This window comes from Myxine glutinosa, chromosome 2 (assembly GCF_964187855.1).
Source record: "Myxine glutinosa chromosome 2, kmMyxGlut1.1, whole genome shotgun sequence".
Taxonomy (NCBI): Eukaryota; Metazoa; Chordata; class Myxini; order Myxiniformes; family Myxinidae; genus Myxine; species Myxine glutinosa.
Genome location: NC_136262.1, coordinates 232,255,046 through 232,275,336, shown reverse-complemented (window position 1 = coordinate 232,275,336; position 20,291 = coordinate 232,255,046).

Below are 20,291 nucleotides of genomic sequence, written 5' to 3'. Positions count from 1 at the left end.
AATGATGCCCTGCTGAAGAGATCCATCCATTGCACTCATCATCAAATCAACGTCTTCTGACTGTCTGATGCAGGCACAGATGTCATCTGCATAAGCAATGCTTTTTAAGGAGTGGGTTCCAATAGTAACATTAGACAAGGACTTCCGAAAGGTATTTAAGAGGGGCTCAAGGGATAAAGCATACAAAATTCCTGACAGAGGGCAGCCCTGCCTTGCCCCTCTACCAATACAAAAGGGAGGTACTAGTTCATTATTTATCTTTAAAATAGCCGATATGTTTGAATAACATAACTGTATATGGGATAGAAAGAGAGGTCCAAAACCAAAACATTTTAGCACTTCAAAAAGATATGTATGAGAAACACAGTCAAAAGCTTTCTCCTGGTCGAGGAAGATCAAGCCACAATTTTCATAATTAATTTCACAGGATGACATCTCGGACAACATTGATATTATCCTGAATATTGCGACCAGGAACACAATAAGTCTGGTCCATGTGAATAATGTCTCCTAGTAGGGGCGAGATGCAAGGCCAAAGCCTTTGAGAAAATTTTATAGTCCGTACACAATAAGGACACTGGCCTCCACTGTGATATGAGCAATGAATTTGCTTTTTTATGAAGCAAAGTAAGCACGGCTCTCCTGCAGCTCAGTGGAAGTTCACCCTTCTTCAAGCTCTCCAGGAAAACCAGAAGCAATTCAGGTCCAATCAAGTCCCAAAATTTCTCGAAGAACTCCACTATCAGACCATCCAAGCCAGGTGATTTCCCTCTGTCTAGGCTTTTAAGGGGATAGAAAGTTTCCCTCTTTGGGGAGCATTGTTCAAGTTTTCCTTTGTGGATGTGTGGAGGCTCCAGAATCCATCCGCATGTCAATATACATGGTGCCGCTGTGCAAATGGCCGGCTGTCTCTTGCGAGGCTGGACAGAATATATGTCAACAGTGACTCCTTAAATGTTGTGGGCCACTCTGATGTAGCCCCGAGCGGTTTTTCGGACCACCATATGGCTATTCTTCATATCCTTTCTCCAACCCGGAATCGCGGTGCTGCTTACTGGACTTTCAACGTCGGCCTCTTGCAAAATGAAGCGTTTCTTGATGCTTTCCGGGCCTTTTGGGAAGTTATAAAGTTGCGAAAGCCTTCCTTCTCTTGCCTCGGGCAATGGTGGGATAACGCAAAGGCCCAGATTAGGTCATTTTGCCAACAATATAACTCCTTTTGTATGAAGAATGAAATAGCGATGCAAACTCTCATCGCCAAAGAGATCTTGTGTCTGCAATCAAACCTTCCGGCCCAGAGCGCTGAAAGGACTTGTTCTTTAATTGTGAAGAAGAAAGCCCTCCTTGCTGAGCTCTGTGCAAAGCGGGCTCGAGGGGCTCTAATACGATTACGAATGGAGAACCTGCGTTTCATTGATACCTCTTCGAAATTCTTCTTCGGTTTGGAACTGCGAGCGAAGAGAAATCAGCAAATAACTTCGCTGTGCACGCAAGGAGGTCAAACGACTCAGGACCAAAACGAGATCAGAACTTTGGCCAAAGCAAATTTTTCAGATTTGTATTGTGCTAGGAACACAAAGAAGAATGTGATTCTTTCAATGACTGCTTCTCTGCCAACCCTGTCTGAGTCTGCACGGCAGCAACTGGACGAAGAAGTTACCCTTGGGGAACACTTTGTCGCTTTGCAAACTTTGCCCACGGGCAAGGCTTCGGGGCTGGATGGAATCCCTGCGGAGGTCTATAAGGCCTTCTGGGACCAACTGGGACCCGAACTGCTCGGCCTCTTAATTGAGGGCCTGCATTCAGGCTTATTACCACTCAGTTGCCGTAGGGCTGTACTTGCCCTTATACCCAAGAAGGGAGACCTACATCAACTTCGGAATTGGCGTCCAATTTCCCTCCTTTGCACGGACTATAAAATTATTTCAAAAACTCTCGCAAACCGCCTCAAGCCTGTCATCGGGGATATTGTACACCCCAATCAATCATATTGTATCCCGAAAAGAACAATACATGATTGTATTTTTATTGTGCGTGACGCGATCGACATTCGTATCCCGGAACAAAGAAATGTTGGTCTAGTGTTTTTAGATCAAGAAAAGGCTTTTGATGCCATTGATCATTTTTACCTCTTTGCTGTTTTACGGGGGTTTGGTTTTTGGGAAACTTTCATCGGTCACATCAAGTTATTGTATAATAATATTTTTAGCCTGCTTAAGGTGAATAATATTTTAAGTCAGGCTTTTTCTGTGACTCAGGGTATTCGCCAAGGGTGCCCTTTGTCCGGCCTTCTTTATTCCCTCTCCGTTGAGCCTCTTCTGAATCGGTTGCGCACATGGCTTCGTGGTTTTTGTCCTCTGCCCCTGGCCAACCCGGTAAAGACCATCGCTTATGCGGATGCCCTATGCGCGTTTGTTAATTCCGATGAAGCTGGATCTATAAGGCTATATAAGGCTATATATAAGGCTATATATAAGGCTATATAAGGCTATAAGGCTATATAAGATCTATGGCGCCAGTACTTCGTAACCAATGACGTCCTAATTATCACAAAAAAAAAGAATATCTATAAATAAAGGAGGAGTGTCTGTGTGTGTGTGTGTGTGTGTCTGTCTGGATGTCCGCTTATAACTTATAACTTCTAACTTTTTTGGATCCAATCGAGGGGAAAATTCACAGATCTGTTCAGATCTGTGCCCTGGTCGAGTCCACCAATGAGTTTACCTTGGCTAGGTCTGTAAAGGTCAACTAGCAGAAGACCAAAGCTCTTTACTTCGGTCCACAGAATGGTATCCTCCCTCCGACCCTGCCAATGCAGCTTGAGTGGGCACATGATGGGATACGCTACCTCGGGGTCTTTCTCGGCACTCAGGATTTCATTTCTAAAAACTGGGAATCGCTGATTACCAAGACTGAACAGCGGTTGCAAAAATGGAGGGGACTATTGAGACAGCTTTCCTATCGGGGTCGTACTCTGGTCTTCAATAACCTTGCGGCATCAATGCTGTGGCATATGTTTATGGCACTACGGGCCCCAGGTTCTATTCTTAAAAAGCTCCAAAGTATTTTTTATCAATTTATTTTGGGATGGGAAGCACTGGCTCTGGCCCGGCGTAATAAGTCTGCCCATTGCTGAAGGTGGACAGGGATTGATAGACGTAACAAGTAAAGTGATGGCTTTTCGCCTCCTTGCATTATGAAGGCTGCTGTATTCTGATGTACCATGGAAAGCCTTCGCTCACTGCTTGCTCAGGCAAGCAGGGAGACTTGACTTCGGTGGCGAAATCTTTCTTCTTGACGCAGCGAGGGTGGACATAACATCGATCCCCTTGTTTTACAGAAGTATGCTGGAAGCATGGCGGACAGTTGCGTTTTGCCATGACACCAGTGCCTATACTCTCCAAATGTTTTTAAATGAACCAATTTTCTTTAATCCCTTTTTTAAAGGGGTCTGTAGTGACCGTTCTTTTGTGCAAAAGTTAATTGATGTCAACTTTACCAGGGTCAAGCACCTTAGGAATCCCTTTACATATAGATGGAAGCCGGGTATTAATGTTGCCGTGGCCACTGGTGTGAGATCCATCAGAGTTATTGGAAGGATTTTCTCTGTGATTTCATGAGCTTTTAAACTAACTGGGCTAAAGTGGGATCCAGAGATTGAGGCTGCCCTCCCTCTGTCCCAATGTCCTTTTCCTCATCTTTTAATTTCATTTCGGGGTTTTATCTCCTTTACCTCGATGGAGAAATCCTCGGTGTATAGTCTAAGTGTTAACACTCTCATTCCTGATAGACCTGCAGAGCCACGAGGTCATTGGAAAGCGTTGCTTCAAGCTGGCCATTCCGCAACAATCAAATGGCACGTGATGTATAAGAAGCCAATCGTCAAGCGCTCTGGGGATTTACAATGGCGGCTGGCGCACTACATCTTGCCTTGCAATGTTCTGTCTCATCGCATATGTTCCGAAAATTCAGAATTGTGCCCCTTTTGCGATGCCCCTGAAATCATTTTTCATGCCTTCATTGAGTGTTCGAGACTGTCCTCCCTTTTTAATATTTTATTACGTGTGACTCAGGGGCTCGGTTTGATTTTCACACATTGTGTTTTTATATATGATTTTAATATTTATCATTTAAGTAAAAATGAATGTTTTTTAGGGAACTTCTTGTGCTCCGAAGCAAAGCTTGCCATTTATCTATCAAGAAAACGGAAATTGCAGAACATTGATATTTTAGCTGATGGCGTTTTAAAGATTTTTAAAGCGTCGGTTACATCTCGTGTCCATTTTGAGTTTGAAACCCATGATTCTGCTGTCTTTGAAAAACGATGGTGTGCCAAACAATCTTTACGTAGCTTGGTCAATGGTGTTCTCGTAATTAATTTATAATCTGGAATTTTGCCTCTATGTTACCCCATCCACCATGCTCTTCCTCTGCATGTGTTGCATGCATTTTTATTTTGAAGTAAGCCATAACCCTTTTGTTTGGACATAATTGTCTGGAATCACATTGAATGATATTGAACGATTCCTTTCAATAAAGAGGAGCAAAAATCTCTCTCTCTCTTTCTCTTTCTCTTTCTCTTTCTCTTCCTTTTCGTCTTCCTCTTCCTCTTCCTCTTCCTCTGCCTCTTCCTCTTCCTCTTCATTTGCATTTGCTGTTTTTAAAACTCAAAATCGTTTTGATGTTCTTGCTCCGGAGAATGATGACATTCCTACTTGTGGGGACCCGTGAACACGAGCAGGAAATTGGTATTGTGCAGCAGGAAGCACACGTGACCGCTCCCGTCATCACAAGCCACATGGATATTAACATCGAATCCACTATTACCCCCCTCCCTGCTGAGAGTGACGTGTGTTCAATTTCTGAGTCACGAATAACTCCGGACCTGGTTGAATCAATATGCAAAGCTTCAAATGGTGAAATACCAGGTTTGGCACAAGTGGATTGCAAAGCTCCTCCCATTAATATACCTCCTCCTCACCTTCCTCCTCTTCATCCTCCCTCTCCTCCTCCTCCTATCAGCCCTCTTCCCCTCACCCCTCCCAATCCTCTTCCCCTTCCCACTCCTCTTCCTTCTCCCACTCCTCTTCCTTCTCCCACTCCTCTTCTTCCTCCCACTCCCCCTCCTCCTCCCACTCCTCCTGCTCCCACTCCTCCTCCCACTTTGGAAGCAGAACATGAGGCCTCCTTTATTAAACCACCAGCTCCGCCTTTGGAGCATGACATTGATGTAATGGACACAGTGAGGAGGCAAGTCGACTACAACTGGACGAAGGCTTTATTCAAGGACTACTATGGCTTACGGCAAGAGTGGCAAGGATGTTACATGCAGAGCAGGGTCAGTTTATGATTGTGCCCAGCTACCACAACAGTGGAAACCCTATGCAAAATAGTGTTGGTGCTATGAAGACATCAGAAGAAAATGTTTCATACTTGATTTTCAAACACAAGCGATCAGCCTCTTCTTTTCAAACAGAAGTTCAGCATTTGTTCTGCAGCAAAACACATTTTGGAAGAATAATTGCCAAATGTTGCAGATGTTTTATATGGAATTATCCAGACAGTATTATTTGGAAAATGGTGAAATGAATGGAAAGAAATAACTGTGAAAATGTTTATGGTGAACTGAAAATTGTTGTGCATTGGTAAAAGGTGAAGTTTGTTTGCAGAGACATTGATGATGCAAATGAAATGAACTGAACTATCAACATGGAAAGAGTCAACGAACAAAGAAATGTTTTTATGATCCAATTCTTCCAGGATGATGGTGTATGCCTTAGGTATTGAAAATTGGATTTCCAAATTTTTGTAATTTGAGTATTTTGCAATTGGTGTTTAGATTAATTGTTTAATATAAACAAAAATAAAAAGTGAGGGATTGTAGAATTATAAAGGATATATGGGTGAAGTGCAGGTGAATTATTACCTGCACTTTCTGATTCGAAATTGCAGAGACTCCATTTTTACATTCTTACTGGGAGCATAAATGTTTACAAAAACAAAGATTTGATTATTGGCAGTGAATTGAAGACAAGCCAGATGTCCAGGAATTATTTAATTATATTGAACTTGTGAGAGTGTTAATGAGGAGGAGACAAAGAAAGCAATTCCAGCAGTGAGACAATTGATATCACTGAAGAACCACTGGCCCTTCATTGGCCTTCTCCACTGGGCTTGGCCATTCAGATCTCCATGCGTTTCTTGCAGTAACAAGACATCCAGGTGCAAACGCCGGGTCAGATCTTTTACCTGAACTTTGCGTTCTAAACTAGCACCACCGTTAATGGTGCTAGTTGGGGTTATTTGGGAGGAATCTGGACATCCGTGAGGATTTGCCTGATCTTTCGGAAAAAGAAAGAAGATAAATAATTAAATGGATCAAACAACCCATAGGGACCTCATTTACGAAGCTCCTGCCGAGCTTTCTGGATCATTTTTCTTAACCTGTGCTTCTGAGCATCAGTGAAATTTAGAGTGTCAGGGTTACGCACAATTTCCTTCAATTTAAAAATCAACACTTGAAGATCGGGGAAATGATCTTTCAGTTAAATGTTCCTTTTCCAATAGGAATCTCTCAAAAAGTCCCGAAGCTCGTCATCCGAAGGGTTATTTACAGCCTTTAGAATCTGAGAGGACTCCTCTTGACCCTCACCATCAGATTCCTCATATGGGGAATCAATTGGTGTTTCAGCTTCCTAGCACACATCACATGATTGCTCAGTTTCAATAAAAGAAACTTCTTCAGTAATGTTTTGTGCCGGAGTCACATTTGAAGCTTCTTCGGGATGTGAGGTGGGGGACTTCAAGCCTGTTTGTGACATGACCACGATGACCACGATGACATGACCATGACCATGGATGTCACTCTCCTTCAGTGGATTTAAATTATCCTCTTTTATTCTCCCTGTGCCCTTATTTTCCTCATTTATTCCTTTTTTAGGGGGAGATTTTAGGTGCTTTTCCTCCTCTTGCGATTGACAGGGGGAAGCTGCACAATGAACGTCCTCGTGTGAGATGACACTGTCTGAGGGATCAGGAACACTCACTGGGATTCGAAAATTAGAATCCCCTTTTTCCTTGATAATGTTTGTACTCGTGGAGGTATCCTTTTCCTCTAATAAGGCAAACCTGTTATCACATTGAATTCCAGTGATGGAGTTTTCACTGATTTGCCTTTTCCCAGAAGGTGATGCACTTCTTACAGCCGATTTACGTTTTTTAACTTTAAAAATGGTAACAAACCCCTCATTTGCGCTGTCCATTGGTTCAATGGGAGGGGGGGGGTGTCCACTTGTTTACCTGGTTTATCCTGCACATTTGTCGAGCAGGAAACGTTAAAATTAATCTGTGAGTCATTGTTACCCGTTTCGACCATGTTAGGCTGTTCCTTCTGAAGGCGGCAAAACCGTTTCATGTGTCCCACTGCACCACAACCAAAGCACTTTAGGGTGTCGGTGGTGATGTATACTTGATAATCGCGACCATTGGCGGTGAATTTTAAGGCAACATTCAAGGAGGGATATTCCTTTTTGAGAACCATAAATACCTGTCTACGGAAACTCATCACGTGACTAACATGTTCATCCTTACAGCTCAAAGGGAGCATTATTAATGGGGACACACATTGACCATATCGCTGCAGCGCTGCAAGGATGGTATCGCTATCCAGGAATGGTGGTACATTCGAAATAACCACTTTCTGAGCAGGAGTATCCAAGGGATAAACCATAACAAAGTGTCCGGAGTCGAGGGACAAACCTTGTTGTACGATGAGAGCAACGTGCTCTACATCGGACACAAACACAATAACCCATTTGTTCATATGTGACGCGGCACGTACCTTATCAAACCCGATCATGTTCCCGATCACGAGAACAATAACTTCTACTGAAACACCCTCGGGTGGAGAACACGCAATGCCATGCTCGCGTGATAATTGCTCAAACGCTGTATATCGCTGTGAGTGAGCAGCCGCCATGTTTGAACACACGAGGCTCGACCTCGTCCTCCCAGCTCGGGAAGAGGAAGTTAGTAATGCACTCCGACTTTCCCAGCTTAGGGAAAGGGAGCGTTAAATAAACAAACGAAGGAAATATAAGCGGGAAAAAAAGGTTTGAAGTGAAGAAAATAAGTCGGGGGGAAAAACAACAGGGAACCGCCCAAAAACGACGATTACCTTAACCTACACGATAAGTGTGCTCTAAGGCTCTCTCTCTCTCTCTCACTCTCTCTCATCTCAACATAGAAGGGAAACACAGGGAAGCTTTACAAATAGAAACAAGGACACGAAGGAGCGAAATGGGGGGAGGGGGGTGGTAGGACAAACAACCAAGACAGAGCACTCACGACACAAAGCGGGAAGCTGCCATGACACCGCACCCAACGCACCAGCCAGCAGGTGGCGACAGAGAGAGAGACACACACACACACACACACACACACACACACACACACACACACAGACACAGAAAGACAGAGAGAGATAGAGAGAGAGGGAGAGAGGGAGAGAGAGAGAGAGAGAGAGAGAGAGAGACTTGACTTTAAAGGGCTTTTATTACAAAAGTATAAAAAAGCACAACAAACCAAGTAATTCAATAGCAGTCAACAAAATAATTAAATCAAGGAATTTAAAAACATGACATTAATTATAATTCGAGCAGCAAAAAAAGTTCATCTCCCTCCACCTTACACAGGATTTCAGCTTTGCACCATTTTTGAACAAAGTGATCAAGCCGAGAAGTCTCTCGGTAAAAATTAAATTCAATTTTAAGGCGGGCAGACACAAGGCCTTTAAAGGCTAACAAAATACTGCATTCCGGTGAGCTTGTCCCAGAGACCCGACTCTTCCGTGTAATATATATCGCGAGTTTCGCCTCGGCAAGTAAAAAATTAACGATTTGAGAACCGACATTCTCGTTAGACACAGGCAAGAGAGAGAGAGAGAGAGAGAGAGAGAGCGAGAGAGAGACACACACACACAGACAGAGAGAGAGAGAGACAGAGACAGAGTCAGAGACAGGGACAGAGGCATTGAAAGAGAAAGAAAGAGAGAAAGAGAGAGAACAAGGTCAGAACCTCTAGGTTCAGGAACGGCACCTATGCTACTGCCATCCGCATTCTGAATGCACAGTACCACTCCTATAACTACTCATGAGCATATAATGCACTCGGCACTTTAGCTACAGGCCATTTTAAATGCTCTTTTACGCACCTTATAATGTATACTATGACCACTGTATGTTTGGAGGTTTACCATGCCCCATTAATGTATGGTTTTTTTTTGTCTTTAAGAACACACTACCTCAAATTCCTAACAACTGTCAGGTTGATGTGGTAATAAAGTATTGAATCTTGAATCTTGAATCTTGAAGAGAGAAAGAAAGGGGGACACAAAATTTGGAAGCAAACAGAATTGAGGCATTCAGCTTTCTCACGAGTAGAGTCGGTTTTCGCCATTTGAAGAGAGTGAATGGATGGAAGGAGAGCATACTCCAGAGACAGACTTAGCAAGGCACTACCAAGTTTTAGGGGAGGGAGACACGTTTATTTTATTATAACATTAATATATAATGCTATTATCAATAGTGTTGTTAGTGCTTTTGTTATAAGAAGCGGCCTTAGAAAAATGCCATGCTAACAGCAGGAAGGTCGTGTATACCCTTGTGAGGTATATAGACTACAGTAGATCTTCGCTCAGTTCCGTTCATCGACACTCCGTTCAGTTCGCATAGATTTCCTCACGGATGTCCAGATTCCTCCCAATTTATTTCAATCTAGTGTTAAACAGCGTTAGCGACTGTTTCAAAAGGTACTCATATATGTGTTTGTATGCTCAGTGTGGTGATTAGTTCCAGGTATGTCAGTCATGATGCAGCAATGAAGGTGTTAATACCATTCGGCAGCACCTACCTGTGTGAGACTGGCTTTCAGCCATGACCACACTTAAAACTAAATATAGGTCAAGATTGAAGATCGACACGTGTCTGCTTATCAAAGATCTCCCTGCACATTGACAGTATTATTGCTCGTCACCAGCAGCAGGCCTCGCATTAGGTCAAGCTTGTATTGGTTCACGAGTTATCAAGTGACCACTATATTCGTCATGGATGTGCGTCTGTCTGTCTGTCTGTCTGTCCGCAGCATAACTCATTCTCTGTGCTCATTCGTTTATTCATTCTTATTCGTTCGTTCGTTCTTCGACCACGTGTTTCTCCCCCATTTCCCCAGATAGATTGTCAAATTTCAATTCGTTATTTTATCGTCCATGTGATATTGTTTGATTATTGTTAGTTTTGGTTTGAATTTCCTGTAACTCGTAATTAATTAATCGTTTTCTGCCCTTGTGTGTGGCCTTGTAGTTGTACCCCCGTCGGTGTTTTGTTAACTTAAGTGTGTTTTGCTTGGCTCTTGGTTTTTTCCCTTCTACCCCGAACATAATACTGTCTAACGTTCTAATTCCCCACCCCCCCCCCCAAAAAAACAAAAAAAAACAAAAACATTTATTTTCTTTTCTCCACGTGTACTGTTGTCTCATCCTGTATTTTCTGTCCAGGTGTGCTGTTCGCCCCACCCCCATTATCTCCTTGCCATCCACCGTTTGCCCTGTTCACGTGACTCGTGGTGGTCCCTCTCGGCTCTCCCCCCGTTGGTATTTTTGTGCATATAAGATTGTTCATAGTTCTGTTTAAATATTTTTAAATATGTTTAACCTTTCCCCTTCTGTTTTTTATTCAGTGGTATATTACAACACGCTGTTTTTCTTCCTATTTAAAAGGCTTTTCTCAATTTCCTCTCCAACTCATTCCACTTCAAAAAAAAGAAATTCAATATCTTATACGTCTCCCTCACTACATGGTCTAAATTCACATTCATTCCATCCCTCCTCCATCATAGTGAACCGGATTGCTAACTTGAAAATCACAACAAACCCAATTTGTTATGAATGTTCGTCTTTCATGAATCATCCACTTTCTAAACTCCCCTCTTGCCCCTCCCATCCAAATCCCCCCCCTTGCACCTACACTCCGAAACTTCCCCCTTGCCCCTCCACTCTTAAACTCCCCCCTTGCCCCTCCACTCCTGAACTCCCCCCTTGCCCTTCCCCTCCTAAACTTCCCCTTTGCCCCTCCCCTCCTAATCCCCCCCTTGCCCCTCCACTCCTGATCTCCCCCCTTTCCCCTTCCCTCCAAAACTCCCCCCTTGCCCCTCCCCTCCTAAACTCCCCCCTCACTCCTCCCCTTCAAAACTCCCCCCCAATCCCTCCCATTCAATTCTCCCCCCATACCATTCCTCTCCAATTCTCTCTCCTCCCCCCTCCTCCTCCAAGCTGCCTCCTCCCCACTTCGTCTCCCTTCTATCTCATACCTCCACCCCCCCAAACCTTCTACTTTCCTCTGCCCCCCCTCAAACAACCCCTCACTGTGCCGCATCCCTTCACCAGCAAACCTTTCATCCTCCTCATCCTTCCCTTTCTTGGAACTCTTCTGCAACATCTGAAACACTATCAACTGCTCTCCCTACCTCCCCCTCTCATCCTTCATCTTACCCTACTCCTCCCCTCCCCTGTCCTGTACCCGATGCTCCCCCTCTCTCTTCATTAACGGTATGGACCTCAAACATCCGGGGCCTTCGCTCAAACCTGACTGATCTCTCCATACAGGTTGCTTCTGACAATCCAGACTTGATCTGCTTAACAGAGACTTTCCTCCTTCAAGATGTCTCTGATTCCTTAATATCTCTTCCTGGTTACTCCCTCCTCTGGTATGATAGACCTGAGCCTCGGCCTGGTGGTGGGGTGGCTATCTTTGTCAAAAACTCTCTTCCTCACTCTCCTTGCACTGCTCTCTTTCCTCCGCACCCGCAGGAGTACCTCTGGTTACGGCTTCCTCTCCGCTCCCACCTTTTGTTCATATGTGTTCTGTACCGTCCCCCAAACAGTGATGACTCCATCTACATTTCAATGTCTGACAACATGGACCAACTTCTATCCACTCATCCCAACTCTCTCTTCCTCATATGTGGTGACTTCAACTGTCATCATGCCACCTGGTTGGGTGTGGGTTCCTCTCTCACTAGTCATGGCACCTCAGCAAAGGACTTCTGTGACTCACTGGGATTGACACAATCTGTCAATTTCCCGACCCGGATCTCAGCCAATGGAGTATCTTCTCTTCTAGACTTGGTTATGACAAACTTCCCTGCTAATGTCTGCTGCTCTTCTTCTGCTCCAATCGGTTCTTCTGATCATGTGCTTGTCAAAGTGGACATCTCTCTGGCCATTCTCAGAGAGCCTCCTCAGCGTCGACGAGTCTGGCATTTCACTCAGGCCGACTGGGACGGTCTTCAAGCAGCCATCAATCGTCTGGATTGGTCTCCCATCTCCACTGCCTCTGACATCAATTCTTCCTGGGAATTCTTCCAAAGCAAACTGATCTCTCTCATGCACAGATTTATCCCATCTCGCCTTCAATTGTCTTACCCTTCCTCCCGTCCATGGTACACTGAATCTTGTGGTGAGGCAGTTGCCCTGAAACAACTTGCCTTTGCCTCTTGGAAGGCTAATCCAACTGAAGGAAATCTCAGTTCCTTCCACCAAGCTCGGAACAAGTGTGTGTCTACCCTCAGGAGTGCCAGGAAGCACTATCTCTCCTCACTCAAGAATGAACTCTCAAACCTGTCTCCTTCCTCCAAATCCTGGTGGCATCTGGTCAAATCCGTTTCTGGTGTTTGTTCCCCCTCCATCCCCTCCCTTACCTCAAATGGCCACACAGTTGACATCGCACGTGACAAAGCCGAATGCCTCAACTCTGTGTTCGCCTCGAAATCCTTAGTCCCAAACCCATCTCTCTCTGTTCCCACCTTTCCCAGTCGAACCCAAATGCTCCTGGACTCTGTGTCCTTCTCTCCTGACAAGGTGGAGGAGTTTTTGTCAAACCTCGACTCTGATTCTGCAACTGGACCAGACGGCATCAGCCCACGGGTCCTAAAATCCTGCTCTGCCACTCTATCTCACCCTCTCTCTGTTCTTTTCACCCTATCTTTTGCTCAAGGTCATCTGCCAGCATCCTGGAAATCAGCTAACATTACCGCTTTACACAAAAAAGGTGCAAAAACAGATCCTTGCAACTACAGACCAATCAGCCTGCTCCCAATTATCAGCAAAGTCATGGAATCCATCATTGCTTCGGATATGAAATCTTTCCTCTTCTCCAATGGCTTGATCTCTGATCATCAATTTGGTTTCAGACCAGGTCACTCTACTCTGGACATGCTGCTTCTGCTGTCTCAACAATGGATGGAGGTCCTGAATGCCAAACAGGAAATCAGAGCTGTCTCCCTTGACATATCAAGGGCCTTTGATACGGTCTGGCACCCAGCTCTGCTCACCAAACTCTCCTCCTATGGTATCCATGGAAATCTCCATGCATGGCTTGCGGACTTCCTCTCTGGTCGTAGTCAACGTGTGGCCCTGAATGGATTTCTCTCATCTCCCCTTCCTGTTCAGGCTGGAGTTCCCCAAGGAAGTGTGCTGGGCCCTGTGCTTTTTCTGGTCTTTATCAATGATCTCTCTGACTCTCTGGAAAATCCTCTCTATCTCTTTGCCGATGACTCCACTCTCTGCCGCTCCATTCCTCTTCCCTCAGATAGGCAGTCTGCAGCCTCCTCACTCTCTGAAGACCTGGACAAAATCACAGACTGGTCAAACAAGTGGAACATGTCTTTCAATCCTGCCAAATCTCACTCTCTTACTATGTCTCTCCGAAAAGATCGACTGGACAACCCTCCCATCTACTTTCTCAACAATCCTCTCCAAGAAGTTCTGTCACTCAAGCTTTTGGGTCTCACTATCTGCCATGATCTTTCTTGGGAAAACCACATTTCCAAGCTGGCCTCCAAAGCCAGTCGCCGACTGGGCATCCTCCGTCGTGCGAAGTCCTTCCTCGGCACACCTGAGCTCCTCACCACATACAAGGCTTTCATCCGCAGCTCAATGGAATACTGTTCTCCCCTATGGGCTGGTGCTCCTGCCTCACACCTGGCTCGGCTTCACGCTGTTGAATCCAAAGCTTTCAAAATCATTGGAATCTCCCGCGATGAAGCTATCTCTGAGGGCCTTTCACTCACTCACCGCAGGCAGGTAGGTGGTCTTTCTGTCTTCTACCGACTCCTCTCCGGCCTTGCTCCCCCAGCTCTCTCCGTGCTCTGTCCCCCAAATATTCCTACAGGTCGCACAAGATCTGCCAGCAACCCTCTGATGGTTAAACTGCCGAAATCTCGGCTCTCTGCTCACCTTCACTCTTTCATTCCTCTTTTCTCCCGCATGTGGAACAAACTCCCACACTCCCTTCAATCCCTCTCCTCCCTCCAGGTCTTTAAAACAGCTGTTCACCACCATCTCTTATCTTCCCCCATCCATAACCTTGATCTTTTCTACCCCCACTAATTCACCCCAGATCCACCTTGTTTGAAATTCCAACTTATTTCCTGGAAATCCTGGCAGTGTCCATATGTTTATACCTCTCCCACCCCCCCCCTTCACATGCTACCCCCCCTTCACATGCCTCCCCCCTTCACATGCCTCCCCCCCAAAGCCCTCTCCCTCCCACAGATCTCTCGATGTCTCCATGTCTCTCGGTCCCTGCTCTCAAATGTTGTGTTTGTGTCCTTCCCCCTCTCTCCCCATCTTGTCTACCGCTCCCGATGTTATTTGTTTTATGTGTCTGTTTGTCTTTCTGTGTGATTAATTTTCGCTCTTTCACGAGCCTCGATGTTGTATACAAAAAAAAAAAAAAAAAAAAAAAAAAAAAAAACTACCCGATGATATCATCCGATCTTGATGAAACTTGGGTGGGAGGTTGATATCATGATCTAGTTGTGTCCTGCCTGTTGTGTCTCCGAGGGAGTTGGTGGAATCTGACAAGGGTTTCGATATTTGGTTAGGCCAATGTCATGTGTCTAGCCCCACGGAGCTCGATTTTTCATTTTCGCCCAAAAGGTCAAGGTCACAAGGTCACAAAATTTAGAAAAGTCGATTTTTGATGGTTTTATTACAGTGTTCGCTTCCTGATAGGGTGAAATGTCGTACATGATCTTATATTATCATTTATCACATACATCATGAAATACAAGTTTTCCAACAAATTTCAGAATCTTCGACCTTTGACCTTTGAAGGTCGCAAAGGTCAAATTTTCAAAAGTTGTCGGAATCGAACCGAATTTTCGGTATTGTGTAGCTAACTAACCTCATAACATTGCTCATTGAGCATTGTCATTGAACACCGCTCGCTCGTGAACCATCGTCGTCTCCTGACTTTTTTAGGCTACAATTAGAAAAGTCCACAGTGATTATTAGGAAAGCTTGAATTTGTTTTTGTTTTGAAATGCCATTTGATATGTATCAGGTTTCACAGGCAGTTTAACATGCTTGTCATTGAGCAAGTAAACCTTTGATTCCATTTTTAGCTCAACTGGACTTTAGTCCTGTGAGCTTATGCGATCGAGTAGTGTCCGTGGGTCAGTCCGTCAGTGAGTTTGTAAACACTTCAGTCATTATCGTTTCAACTACACACACGATTTTGATGAAACTTGGCCACAAGCTTCAAATGTGATGCCTAACGAAGGTGTGTTGACCACATCAAAATCTGCACTCGTCGAGGGGGTCGAGGGTCGAGGGAGGAGGAGTGGGATTGACCGCCCTCAAAATAGGAATTTGCTCTCTTCTCTGAAACTACACACACAATTTTGATGAAACTTGGCCACAAGCTTCAAATCTGATGCCTAATAACAGTGTATTGACCGAATCAAAATCTGCACCCATTAAAGGGGTCCAGGGGGGGGGGGGTAGTGGGATTGACCTCCTCAAAATAGTAATTTGCTCTCTTCTCTGAAACTACACACACAATTTTGATGAAACTTGGCCACAAACTTCAAATCTGATGCCTAATGAAGTTGTGCTGACTGCATTAAAACCGACACTTATTACAGGGGTCCTGGGGGGGGGGGGGGGGGGGGAGGAGTGGGATTGACCTCCTCAAAATAGGATTTTTCTCTCTTCTCTGAAACTACACACACAATTTTGATGAAACTTGGCCACAAGCTTCATATCTGATGGCTAATGACAGTGTATTGACCGCAGCAACATCTGCACTCATTAAGGGGGATTACGGTAGGGGTGAGGGGTGGGGGTATTTGACCTCCCCCCAAATACGTATTTTCTCTCTTCTCTGAAACTACACACACGATTTCAATGAAACTTGATCACAACCTTCATCGCCCATGATGTACCAAAGTTTGTTCACGGTATTAAAAATATCACGGTCTGAGGGGGTTTGTGGGGGAGGAAGGTGTTGCACGACTTGCTCCTGATCCAGGTGAGCTTCTGGACCTGCGGTCCTATTTTTTGTATTGGTCTGATGTGCCAATTTATGTGTATCATGTTTAACAAGCATTCTGAGTATTGCGCTGCAATACCTGTCCCCTAACGGCAGTCTGTCATCCGGAAAACTGTTGGGGAAATTACCAAGGGTTATTTATCCACAGGTTCTGAATCGTTCCCAATCGCTAATTACCTCAGGACGGGCTCACCTGTGATTCGCACTTGGAACTTCGATTTATACACCTTGCAGACAGGTCAGCAGAAGCACGAGAAAATAAGTTCTTGATAAAGAACCTTTCGAGTCGCTAAATATCAGTAATTTATTATATTTTCCGGTTCACGATCAATGATCGATGTGTATATATATTGTTGCGGATCTGGGGGTCGGCGCTCCCCTTATAAAGGGGGGGGGGTTAATCCCCTTGTCCTTTAAGCTGGCCGTCCCCCCAGTCCTTTAGAAGATATCGTGCTCCTTCCGGTCGGAAGCAGGGCGATACTCCTGCCCGAGCCACGGACAAGATGGAATATTGCCGAGCGGTTTTAGCAATCCGAAGCTCGAGCCGTTAGCGGCAGTCTAATCCCGATTCTAAGCGGTTCCTATATCGTGCCACAGGTATTCAATGGAGAAATCACTAAAACGACCGGATGAGAGGAAACCCAAAGAATAAGAAGGAAGAACACAGGTATATTAACTATGTACAATACCAAAACAAGAGAAGAAACGGAAGGGCAGAATGTACAGGGAAGAAGAAGAAGCAGATACACAGGGCAATCCTTATACACTCGTAATTATCATGCCCAGGACAATACAGACAGACTCACATGGGAGTTGGTAATGGTAGGAAGGAAGGAGGAGAAGGGTCCAAGCAGATGGTAGGCGTCGAGGTCCGGCCCCAGGTTCACGCTCCACGCTGGTCCACGCTTTGGTTCGCGGCGAAACCCGGCAGACAGTGCGGTCACTATTGTCGCGGTGGCGGACTGACCTTCTCACCGTCTCTCTCTCTGCTCTCGACCCTCGGCTTCAATAGCGGTCTAGAGGGCCTCAGCCTATTGCAGCAATGCGAGCACCCCCACTCTCCTCTCTCTTCTCTCCACTTGTCACAGTGCGTCCTCCCTTCTCTCTCTGTGGGGGCCTCACGCAAAGGATTTTATTGCCACGCCTGGCGAACCCTCTGGAACCTCTAGCCACACCCTGTCAGGCGATGTCGCCTCAGCCCTGATTGGCGGTGGCCCTAAAGCCCCCCGCCCCCCCCCCCCCCGCTGCTGATCCGATCTCAGCCTCGCTGCCGCTCCACCCCCTATTCGGGCCTTACCTCGTGGCTGGGCTAGTTCCAGCAAACCAAGAGCAGCAAATGCTGCTGGAAGCCAAAGCGTACCAAACTGCGAGCATCCCAAACTGTGAGCATCCCAAACTGTGAGCATCCCAAGCGTAACAAATTGCGAGTTGTCAAATGGGGGCACCCAACGAGGTGGAATTTGGAGGGTGGAAGCTAAATGGAACGGGACCTACTCTTATTTATTTAATGCAACGCAGAGTCAAACTATTGGGAACACAGCCTTACCTGAAACATAGACTAAGGAAATAACTATAGAAGGTCCTATGGTGTCCTACGTGTTGCTGTGGACTAACTAGGGTGCTCTCGTTTAACATTAGAAAATGGGGATATTTACAGGGGATTATTTATAAGGGATTATTACAAATATTTACAAAGTGGAGGGTTCTCCAAACCACAACACAGCACCCTCATTTCCTCCAGGGCCGTCCCGGCCCAAAATAACTTTAACTTAGTGTGACACTCAGGTGTGGTAACCCTCTACTCTTAACTTCACCCTGAGTGCGACATTTTAAAAACAATTAAGTATGTCCTGCCTGCTGCATTGCATTCTATCTATCAGACTCACGCCCACAGAATAACTGAATTACAGAATTAATTTTCAAGCTAAACATTGACGGTGGGGAGCATTATTTACAAGAACACTATTTGGTATTTACAAAACTACACCCAGGACCTGTCTTTTTGGGAGACAAAAGAAGAACTTTTGAAAAGGAGAAAATCATGCCATGCACTGCACTGTACCAGTACCACCAGCACCAATCACCAAAATAAGCACCAAAAGCACAATAAAGCACCAAAACACAAAAAGCACCAAAACACCACCATGCACAAAAAGCACCATCCAGTGCACAGTCATACATTTCAAATAATAATAACGATGCCTTGCGATGTCTTCTCTGCTGGGCCGCTGGTTCTTGATGTTTTCCTGCTTGCTGCCTATTTAAAAATAAAAGGGCACAAAACGCGTCCACTTCTTCTTTAATTATGGCCAGCAGGGGCCAACTAAGGGTGGTCCACCTGCTTGGCTTAGGTGCCACCTCAACCGTGGTCCGCAAGCAAGATCTTACTGGCCACAATGGCCAGTCCCCAGCAGAGGTGCCAGGCCCCAAAACATAGGGTCCATACGTGGTGCTCGGCCACAGACATGCGGTCCATATGGTGCTAGGCCGCAAGACGTGTGGTCCATAAGTGGGGTACCGGTCCAGGCAGGCAGCAGCAAGGGTGTGGGCACACAACTGCGATCACTTGCGCACTCCCCCCGGGCCCAAAATGAACAAATCCGTGAGTGGGGGAAGGAGGACAAGCAAGCAGCGGGGCAAGATCGCAAGGGTAGAGCAAAACAAGGCAATGCAAGGTGAGGTGCGCTGGAGAACGAGCGGAGAAAGCTCGTCCCTAGCGTACGTTCCCCCCCTGTCACCTCATCTACCCCTGCCCCTACCCCGTATTTACACAATTTACAAATCCGTCGCTATGTCCTGTCTTCCCCATATCTCCCCTAATACCAAATTCGTCAACAATCCCTCAAACCCAAATTTGCCATTAATCAATTTATCATCAATCCCTCCTAAGGAGGAAGAGATGGAACATAAGCACAATGTCACCCCCACGTCATGATGCGTCTTACATCCCAGATATTTGCACAAACCGGTGGTGTGGAGTCCTGCCACCTTGGTGAGTGGATGCGGATGGTGCGAAGAGACTTTCAATCCTAACTACCTTCTAAATGACTTTAACACACTTTACATGACCAGGGGTCTTTCCCTGTAAAACCATTGGCCATTTTTACTCTATGTGGTTCGAAGACCGAACTCCCATTGACCAAACTGTGGTGCTCACCAATTTGGGGTCTCACTCCCCCGATTCTACCCCCTATGCCCTCGCACAATTTCCGGGCTGGGTCGTGTGGCGCTCCCAGCAGGTCCGCTCACCTGCACACCTCCGCCACGGTAGTTGCCTCCTGAGCTTACCTGCTCCTCACCCTAACCTACCTGGGGAAGGCCCTCTGGCTCCCTTACCCCACTACCGCCCTCTCTGGCGTCGGGCTACCCGGGTCCGTCCTCAGGAACCTCGGGCCCCATTGAACACTATTGGCTCCCAGAGCCTACATGTGGCCTCACCTGGCCGACAGACTAACAGTGGCAGAGTGCCAATTTAATCACACACACTAACAGGCCACATGCCCAGCCAATTTACTCCACTAATGCACCCCTCAAGCAGTACTCTGCTACTCTCGCACCACAGATGCCAATATCCAACCACAATTTACCTACTCCCTCTACCTACTTTTAAACTACCCTGCCCGGGTATTCGTGAAGGGGTCCATCCTTCCCCATTCACTACTTTCCCACCAAACTCTCCACTCCACGTATTCCACACTCCACTCACTCCACACCATCCATTCCATACCCCATTTATTCCATGCTCCATTCACTCCAGACCATTTATTCCATACAACCATTCTCCACAAACCTGTATTGCACTTGCACACCTGGTGCCCACACACCTGGTGGCACTTGCACCCTCCTTTCCTCCAGGACCATTCACTCATTACAATGCACACTCACCCACTGCATCATCTG